The sequence below is a fragment of the Carassius gibelio genome, chromosome B15, assembly GCF_023724105.1.
Source record: "Carassius gibelio isolate Cgi1373 ecotype wild population from Czech Republic chromosome B15, carGib1.2-hapl.c, whole genome shotgun sequence".
Lineage (NCBI taxonomy): Eukaryota > Metazoa > Chordata > Actinopteri > Cypriniformes > Cyprinidae > Carassius > Carassius gibelio.
This window is the reverse complement of record NC_068410.1, coordinates 15,016,164-15,026,623: the sequence shown is the minus strand read 5'-3', so window position 1 is coordinate 15,026,623 and position 10,460 is coordinate 15,016,164.

Below are 10,460 nucleotides of genomic sequence, written 5' to 3'. Positions count from 1 at the left end.
AATATTAAATGAATAAAATTTGAAACATTGTTATGCAATATTATTACTAAAATAAAATAAGCTGAAGCTGAAACTGAAATAAAAATAAAGCTAAATCAAAATAAGTCACAAGAGCATAGAACTAAAGCACATAATTACTAAAACTGAAAATATAAAAATACAAGCTAATTTGAAATACAAATGAATACTATGAAAGTATATAAAAATACTAAACAAACCGATTCAGAAAATTAAGTCACACTTAAAATGCTTGAATTTCATTGCACTAGATAACAAATCTAGTAATATAGCAAATAGCTGAATTTTTCTAGTTTGATATGTGGCATGTAATGCAACAACATTTATAGATTTTGACACTTACCTTGAGTGTCCGTATCTTTTGGATCACTGTATGTAAAGGTAACATATAAATAGGCTGGTTTCTGCAGACAAGGCTCAGATTAAGCCAGGACTGGTTCATAGTTCAATTTAATTAGCTTTTATAGAGGTACCTTAGAAAAAAAAATATTATTGGTGTGCATCTTAACACAAAACAATGGCACTGACATATTTTAAGATAAAGCAGTGAAAGTTTCTTTTCGATAAAATAGAAATGCAATTTCATCTGGGACTAGTCTTAAAGGGGTCATATGATGAAATTTTAATTATTTCTTTCTCTTTGGAGTGTTACAAGCTCTTGGTGCATGAATAAGATCTGTGAAGTTGCAAAGACTTAAGTCTCAAATCCAAAGGGATATTCTTTATAAAAGTTAAGAATCAACCACACACCCTTAAAACGACTCGTTCTAACTCCCCCAACATCTCTACGTCATGATGTGGGAAGATTTGCATAATGTCACCCAAATGCTCAAGCAAAGAAAGAAGGTGTAACTTTGATTCTTGCTGTTGCCGCTGATGCCACGTTTTGGAGACAGATGCTGTGTTTCGTTGTGAAAGCAAAAATACTTTGCTTGGTCTTTCAAAAGAGGACACAACTAGAATTCAGTGCTTAAGTTCTATTTACAACACTGTTCCAAAACAGTTTAACCCAAATATTCAGATGTGTGCAGCACATTTTATAGAGGACTGTTTCCTGATCCTGGGAGAGAAAACTACAATGCTGGCTGTTCTGACTCACAGTCTGTAAGTACTTTTACATATTTAAAGGATTTGCCTTTGATGATTTAAACGTGAGTTTTGAGAAGTGTAGAGTAGAGCTTGTTTGTCATTTCTCTGATCACAAATGCAGACATGGTTTTATTTATTTTTTTACACGGCGCGATGCAACGCAACACATAAAAAGACAGTATAAGTCAGCGGATCTCAAGTCCAGTTCTCGCGCCCCTCTGCTTTGCACATTTTATATGTTTCTCTTATGGCTTCAGATGTTTGTTCTATTCGAGTGTAAACCCTGCGAAGTGGACATCACACGATATTACTCCATGGTTTCAGTTCGACACAAATGTATATGTTCCATTCAAAGTGCACTGAAGTGTGCAAGACGTAAATTTTAATTTAATATTTTTACAGAGGTATATGATGTTGCACTTTTCTGTGTGTGTAGACATTGCATAGAGCAAATCCATTAATGAATGTACCGAAGTGAGGTAAACTTCAACAGATTTTCCTTGCTCAGGGACTAAGGAGCAAAGAATGCTGTGAAGAGACCATGTCAATGGGAACACAGTTCATGCAAGGAGCTCACTTCTAACAAGCTGGTTATCTGAATCAGGTGTGTTAACAAAGAGAGACATGCAAAATATGCAGAGCTGGGGGGCGTGAGGACTGGAATTGAGAACCGCTGGTATTGTCATTATAATCCGTAAATATCTCCCCACTGGATGCAACAAATGCCTCATTTATAGTGGGTTTTAATTGTTTTGTCTCGGCACTCACAGACATTGCAGTATGGTAAGAGGCGTAACATTTCCGTCACACGCTTGAGGTATTTGGCCAAACACAATGCACTGGATAGCTGGCCAATCAGAGCACACCTCGCTTTGCAGAACAATGACCTTTGTAAAAATCAACACGTTTTGGAAAGGCTGGGCATAGAGGAGAAACAATAATGTACAGTATGTGGAAAATACTTTACTTCACAAACATATTTCAATACACTGAATACACAAAATAAATGTTCTTTTTATCAACATCATATGACCCCTTTAAGCCTTGATTGTGAAACCAGGGGGGAAATATTTGCATATTAGAATAGATTAGATTAGCTAAAAATGCTTTTAAAAAATCCTCTTTTTTCTCGAAACTGTGATGAATTTCGATGCATGTGTTTTTTTTAAAGAGCCTTGGGAATTAGTAGTTGACTACCATGGTCAAATTGGTCAGAAGGGGAATTACTCAGAGCTGAGTTTGCCTCTCATTAAACAATTGACCCTTATTTGTGCCCATTTTCACAAGGCTCTGCTGCAGAGGTTGGGCCAGGAATCAGCCAGGTTAATCCATCAGCTTTATGGCAGGTGGCAGGGGCTCCTTATGCTCAATGTAGTGGAAAGCAAGGCTTTATTACCTCTGGTTTCTCACTGAGAGAGATGAAGACAAAAGCAACAGTGACAGAGTATAGAATTTCCAAGGCTGATGGTCACGGTTGATGCGTCAATGTTCTCGAAATCTGTTGTTGCGCCTCAGCATTTCAGCCGCAATGCAGACAAGAATGGTGTCCTTCACAAAAGAAACCCTGTCTGCTCGATTTTATCGGCTCCATAAAATGCCGTTGGCAAATTATTCATGACAGGTGAGAACACCCTGAATATGAGCCAATGTCTTTTGACTTCCGTGGAAGCAATGAAATCCACTGATGACAGCTTACGTGACATTTACACACTCCGATTCCCGTCCTTTAATAGCTACGCTCCATCTCCCTGGGGTTTACCAGCCAGGCCGACTGATAACAAACCTGTCAGGAGGGTTCACGAGGGATATAAATCCAGCGCTGGCGGAGAAATGATGTGTTCAGTGGAGGAATATGGAGAATGACATGAGCTGCACATCGGCTTAGTGACAGATGATTTGTTACACCGTGCGCTAAATGGAAGTCGCCACAACGACTGATTAGGTCTTATCAGGGCCGTTTCAAGCGAGCAACTTTTTCATTTCACCTCTCTCCAAGGAGCCACCATCAAAAGAGATCACAGAGGTTTTCCTCGGCGAGCCTGTCAGCTCAAGGTGAAGCCGAATGGGGGAGGATAACAGGGATGAGGAAATAAACTGCTGTCTCAGATAACATTAATGCTCAAGCTTCACGGCTGACAGTTACCTGATAAAACATTATCTCAGCCAATGAGAGACAGGACAAGACAAACACGTCCCCCCACACACAGTTTTTCTAAAACATTTGGCCAGATTACAGCAAACCGCTATTCATCTGTGGCTCGTATTGTAACTCTAGAGATCCTTTTTCCTTTTTTAAAGGAAAGGTCACCAATCTCTCATGATTTTTTTTTGCCGTTATAAGTCTAAATGTATTATTGGACTGTGGCTCACTAATGGGATTGGATTGGGCAATATTTCAAATTAATTTCAATTTAATACTATTATACATATAGTTATTACTATATTTTATATTTATTGTGATATTATGCTTTCAATAAACAAGACACTAACAGTTAAATAAAAACAAGATAATATAGAGTAATTGACATGTTAGAATCAATATTGGCAGTTTAGTTTATCATTAGTTATTGTTTATCATAAGTGTGTGCTGCCGATTTGTTATCTGATTGTTCATCAGCTGGAAGAAATCTTTCTCATAAGGCCCGTACACACAAAGAACAATGACTATAACTATAGGTATGTTTAATTGTACTAAAAATTGAAACGTTTTGCCTTTTGCCTTTGATATTGCTCCTCTGTGTTGTTATTGTAATAGCCGTGATGTGGATTTCACTATTCTAATAAAATTGTAAATGATTATTCAAACTTCTTGTCGTCATTAATTATCATCCTTGCTGTAAACAGACCTTTACTTGCTCCATCAATGAAAATAGTTGAGAACTGATGCAAGTCTCTGAGTAGTAGTAGTGCTTTTTTCATGAAATTCTCCGGTTCAGTGACTGAATGAAAGACTCATTCTTGAATAAATTTGGTTTTGGATCGATTCATTCAGTAACATATGTCACTCGTTTAGTTTCTGAATTAAAAAATGAATCAGTTGAATGAACAATTCAGTGATGGACTCATAAAGACTTGTTGCCACCTACTGGTATAACTACACCACCAGCTAAAGTCATTAAAAAACACTGGGGAAAAAAATGCTTAAAATAGCACACAGAATCACATCAATATTTCAAATGCTGTCTCTAACTGGGAATCATCCTGAACAACCGTGAAATTCTCTCAGAGTGAGCAGATGGCTTTCCTATATGCAACATCATCCATGTATTGACTGACAATTCAATCCAGATGAGACCACATTAGACCACAAATTGACATCTATCACAAAGACCGAATCTTCCTCTTAGTGGTGCAATGATCTGTATGATGGGTCCCTCACAAATCAATAGTAACAATAATGATCTTGTTTCACAAATCCCTATGAAAATTCATGCAAATGCAACTTTTTGGTAGCTTCTGGATCAAGTCTTACGCACACTTTATATCTCATGCACAACAAAATGTAAACCAAGCAGGGGAAATGTGACGAAAATCCACACATTTCCCGGTCTGTTCTCATTAGGACACCTTGGCTCAGTCTACACCCTCAAAGTGTATCTGTTTACCCATGGATCTCATTTGATGAGCCATAAGGCAGTAATTGGATGAGGCTTGTGATCAGATGTTCTCTTGGGGAAGCTAATTCCACTCTTTCTGACCTGCCTAATATTCTAAGACCAAGCTGGGGTTAATGGGCTGCTCTTCCCCCACCAACTGCTGATGGTTGAGTGGATATCCAGACTGCTGTATAGAAAACGCTGTATTAGAGCTCTGCAGAAGGATGTGACAGTATAAGCTGCACAACACGATCCATGATAAAGTAATTTATGCATGAGCACTGGACCGCAAGTGAATAGAAGATACATTTTCATGATTAGCCTAGCAGAGGTCATGCGTAAATGGATATCATATAGCATCCCTTCTGACAAAAATCGTTAATCTGACTGTAATAGTTCCCATTTACTGGAATGTGTGTTTTTTCCCTCTCCACTGGGAGGTTTTTTATTTTAACAGACAGAAACCACATTTGCTGCTGCCTGGGATAGTGTATATGAGATTTTGTTCATGTTCTCTTATTCAGGGGAAGAGGATGGAAGCGCTGGCAATTTAGGAGTGCAGTGGGTAATATTTCAGATTGAATTTAGTGTTAAATACACTCCTATTACATGGTTTTTATATTTAGAGTGATTTTTTGTTAAAAGCACAAGACAAATAGTTTAATGAACAACAGGTTAATTATGAGTAACCTACATCTTAAGGTTCCAGATAAAGCAAAAACGATGAGCGATTGTTTCTGAATGAATCAATGTTTTTGAACAAATTGCTTGAGTGAATCATTCAGTGACTCACTCATAAAGGCAGCCAGTTATTACTACCGTTATGATATAGTGTAAGAATTTTAAATTCAATATGGACAAAATTTGGCCAGTTCTAATATTTTTTTGGTCTGTCCCCCTCAATATCTATGTTGATTATGGCCCCGTTTTGTCTAGATGGACATCTTTTGACAGCTGCACTCAGTCTTTTTTGGGTAGCACTTTATTTTACAGTCCTGTTCCTCATGTACATACATACTATGTACTTATTATAGTAATTACAATAACTATGTAAAAACTAGGTACTAACCCTGGACTTACCCCTAAACCTAACCCTACCCCATGTAGTTACCTTGTGTTACCAGAACTTTCTTAGATAAATACACTGTAAGTACACTATAAGTACATGTTAGTACACGTACTGTAAAATAAAGTGCAACCCTTTTTTGTTGTATCTTAAAACACAGTGTTTAACACAGACCTTTACGGCACAAATGATCACTGAAGAATCTCTACTTCTAATGCACAGCTGATTATTGTTACATTATTAAATTTTTACATTATTATTATGCAAACGCAGACAAAAACGCTGTTCAGCCAATCAAATTCCTGAACCAGAACAGTTTGGAACCTAGCTAAAATAAATAACCCAAAGTTTGCTTTTTAAATGTGCTAGATCAGCCCAGAATAGGGGGGCTATGCTCACCTGCAAGATTGGTTAAAACTATTTAAAACAAGACGGAACAAGGTCCAAAAAAAAAAAAAAAAAAAATGTAAGCTCGCCTTACAGCTCCCGATGTAAGCTGCATTTTTTATTCAATGTTTTACATAAACAATTTTATATACCAAAAAAATTATGTAAAAATCTATTGATAATAAAAAGTGTGAAGAATATTCAGTGATTATATGAAATTTAGTTAAATTTAAAGGGGTCGTTTGATGCTGCTAAAAAGAACATTATTTGGTGTAATGGAATGTGTTTCTGTGGTTTAAGATTACAAAAACACATTATTTCCACATACTGTACATTTTTGGTTCTCCTCTATGACCGCCTTCTGAAATGCGTGATTTTTATGAAGCTCATCGCTCTGAAAAGAGAGGTTTGCTCTGATTGGCCAGCTATTCAGTGAAATGTGATTGGCTGAAAGCCAAAAGAGTGTGACGGAAATACGCCTCTCACCATACTGTGATGCGTGTCCTGGTCAGAACACCAGCGAGACGAGACGAAAACAATAAAACCCATTACAAACTAAACATTTGTTGCATCCAGTTGGGACATAATTATGGATTATAATGATTTATACTGTTTTTATGTGTCGCGTTGCATCGCGCCGCGTAAACATAAAACCATGTCTGCATTTGTGATCAGAGAAACGACAAACAACAGGCTCTACTCTACACTTCTCAAAACTTACATTTGAATCATCAGAGGCAAATCTTTTAAATATGTAAAAGTACTTACAGACTGTGAGTCAGAACAACTGGCATTGTAGTCTTCTCTTCCAGGATCAGGAAACAGTCCTCTATAAAATGTGCTGCACACATCTGAATATTTGGGTTAAACTGTTCTGGAACAGTGTTGTAAATAGAACTTAACCACTGAATTCTAGTCGTGTCCTCTTTTGAAAGACCAAACAAAGTAGCTTTGCTTTCACAACGAAACACAGCATCTGTCTCCAAAATGTGTCGTCAGCGGCAACAGCAAGAATCAAAGTTTCACCTTCTTTCTTTGCTTGAGCACTTGGGACGGCGTTAAGCAAATCTTCCCACATCATGACGTAGAGATGTTGGGGGCGTTAGAACAAGGTGTTTTAGGGGTGTGTGGTTGATTCTTAACTTTTATAAAGAATATCTCTTTGGATTTGAGACTTTTAGTCTTTGCAACTTTACAGATCTTCTTTACCAAGAGCTTGTAACACTCCAAAGAGAAAGGAAAAATTCTAATCACATCATATGACCCCTTTAATTTATATATTTTCAAATATCACCTAGTTTCTGTCAATAAAAGTTTAAAAATGTGCAGCTTTGTAATGCAGAAGCACCAGTCATATCTTGGCTTTCCTTTAGTCTAAGACCTTGAAGTCCAAAAGAGAACAGGTTTCAAACTGCCGTACAGTATATTATTTTCTTTTTATTCTCTTATTTAAGAGAAGAGACGGGAAGTGTTAGCGCTACCACATTCTTCCAGCAAATTTCCTCGTTTTTATCTCAAAACCGCTAGATATCTTTAAAACCCCCTCACACAATGGCTACTGTCGAGCATGTTGGCAATCCAAACGTACCACCTGCCTCCTCTCCGAGTCCCAACCCTGTAATTGTACGTTGACTTGACAGACAGCTACATTATGATCATATGAAACAGAGCTAATCATGCTTTCCTGTCTCTTTCATCTGCACCAACGAGCTCCTTCCATACGGATTTCAATGACATTTCGCTTCTGCGCCACAGATGAGGAAAGGCCTTCTGTGACCCTCGTTTTTCAGGCCTGCTCACATGCAAAGCAGGTTATACAAGAGTTTTAAAAGAGCATTCAGCAGGCGACCGCAATCACAGGCCCTCAGAAATAAAAGTGATTATAAGCGTCAGCGTGTTCGTTATATTAACCCCCTCTGCCTTTCTATCTATTCTGCCCAGAAATGTGTAGGCAATTAATTAAATTCCCATGTCCTGCCTGGCAGTCATTAGTCTAATATCAGCTTTCAAGGGAGCACAGAGGCGGCGGTCGCAGTGCCAGGTCACATCACGAGAGACTGCGAACCTCTGCTTCCCGTTTGCCCTCTCCTCTTTTTATTGCCATTCATTTTCCATCAGCAATACGATGCCAGTATTATGCTTGACTGATGTGGGGAGACAGAGCAATTTCCTGAGACACTTAACACCAGGTCACATGGGGCTGAAATACGATAGACAGATACAGCCATTCAGAGGCTGCTACTCGAGATGATGCCAACCCAGATGTTATGTCAAAAACACTTTCGTAGAGCTTCGATTTTCAAGGATGGCAAAATTGCGCCTCGAGTGCGCTTTCAATTTGCCCAAAGGAACGAGGTGAAAGCGAGACCTCGTTCGAGTAGATATTCAAACGCATTCATTCAACCGCCTCGCGGAGGAGACTAAATATGGAAATTAACTTTGACTGCCAGATGTTTCCTCTGTGTAATAGAAGTCATTACCATCACATTTAGCACTTCGTTTCCAAAGCGCCTCACATTACGCGGTGACACGTATTCCTCCGCGAGCTCGGTAACAGTGCATTACGCACAGATAATGATGACTTTGTTATCCTGTGGTCTGTGAGGTCCATTTCCCAGCTCCCCTAACTACAAATGTCAGCCCCGACAGGCAATTACAGGAGTCCGATTACTCCCTTCTCTGCTATCGCTCTCCAATCTCAGAGACCCCTGGCGTGGTGAAGAGCTAAAGGTAATTTTCCCCCGGGCCTCAAACAAGGCCATGAACTTGGCTATTAGAGGCCTAACAGGTTTTGTCCGAGCAGTCTGCTGGATGTCTGAGTGACACCCAGTCGATATCCTCCATTCTCCTGGGTCATCTCAACTGTCAGCGGTCTGAGGGGTGGAAAAAGCTGCACTCAACCGCTGACGACATGAAAAATCAGCTGTTGAAAGACATTATTCATAAGTTTCAGAATCGGTTTACAGAGGTTAAAGGTTTGCTGCATTAGCCGAAACATTCAAAATAAAGTCAAGAAATGCATGTTGTAGAATGTGCTTGAATTGCTTAGTAGATATGAAAGCAAGCATCATGTGTGGACATGTTTTTGGGTGGAAGTTTTTATCAGCGGCTTCAGGATGTAATGAAAGCGCGAGAGCGCCACCTGCTGGACACATACACCTTCACCAAACTTTCCGTGGTGTCTTTATGTCCAAGAACACTTAAATTTAAAAACACTTTCCACACACATAAGTTTACTGAATTCATCCACTGACAATATCTAAGAATAGATATTCAACGTGGAGGAATAGTCGTTTTTTACCAAAGTTCTCCATCACAATGTAATCTCCACTACAACTTTATTTCGAAGCCTATGGAAACATTTTATAAATGAAATGTCCGACACCTCTGCACTACTTATGCTAATTTTAAAGATAGCTTTTAAATACACACAAATATATATTTATTTTAAGTTTTGAAAACCGTCCAAATTAGTTTGACTGGATATAACCAGACTGTATAAAAAGGATATAACGGAGGATAAAATGTTCTATTAATAGGCATATTGACCTTGTTTTTTTCTCTATTTTCCTAAATCAACACGTCCCATAACTCATATCAAGCTCTTCACGGCGTAAACTAACTTTAGAAGATGCTTCATTGGGGCAGAATCTTTGGTTGTGGTGAAAATTACTCCAGCACTGAGGGACAGTCAAAACTGAAATACATTTTCACACTTTCACAATTTTCCCGTGTTTTAAGACATAAAACGTAAATTTCAAGTAGTAAAAACTGTACACATTAAAAAGCAAAAACAAATAATGCATGGGAAAATAAATAAATAAATAAAACGGTTGAAATCTGTTAGTTTTAATAAAAACCAAGCCTTGGTACATTTAAGAGTCTTAAGTCAAAATAAAAATACTCAATTCATTTAATGCATATAATTTTATGCACATCTCAGTGGCTGCAGAAATGTCACATCTTTCAAACAAGCAATTTCCAAGACATAATGCAGAACAAAATGAAAAAATTTGACTCTACAGATGAAGGTATTTTTATCAGCAGTAGCTCATGCAACTGGTACATGACTCTGAGACAGGAGAAAAAAAAGTTATAATTCCCCAGGAGCCATAACCATCATGCCAAAAATTAGTCACGACAATATAGAGAGCGATACAGTGCCTCAATGAACAGTTCCAATACTATTAACAGCACACATTCATAGCTCAGCCTCTAGTTCAGCTCCATCAGGAAACGAGCGCATATGCACAGCCAGTCGCCAACAGGCCTGATGAGAATAGCACCATGTCATTTCACAGGGA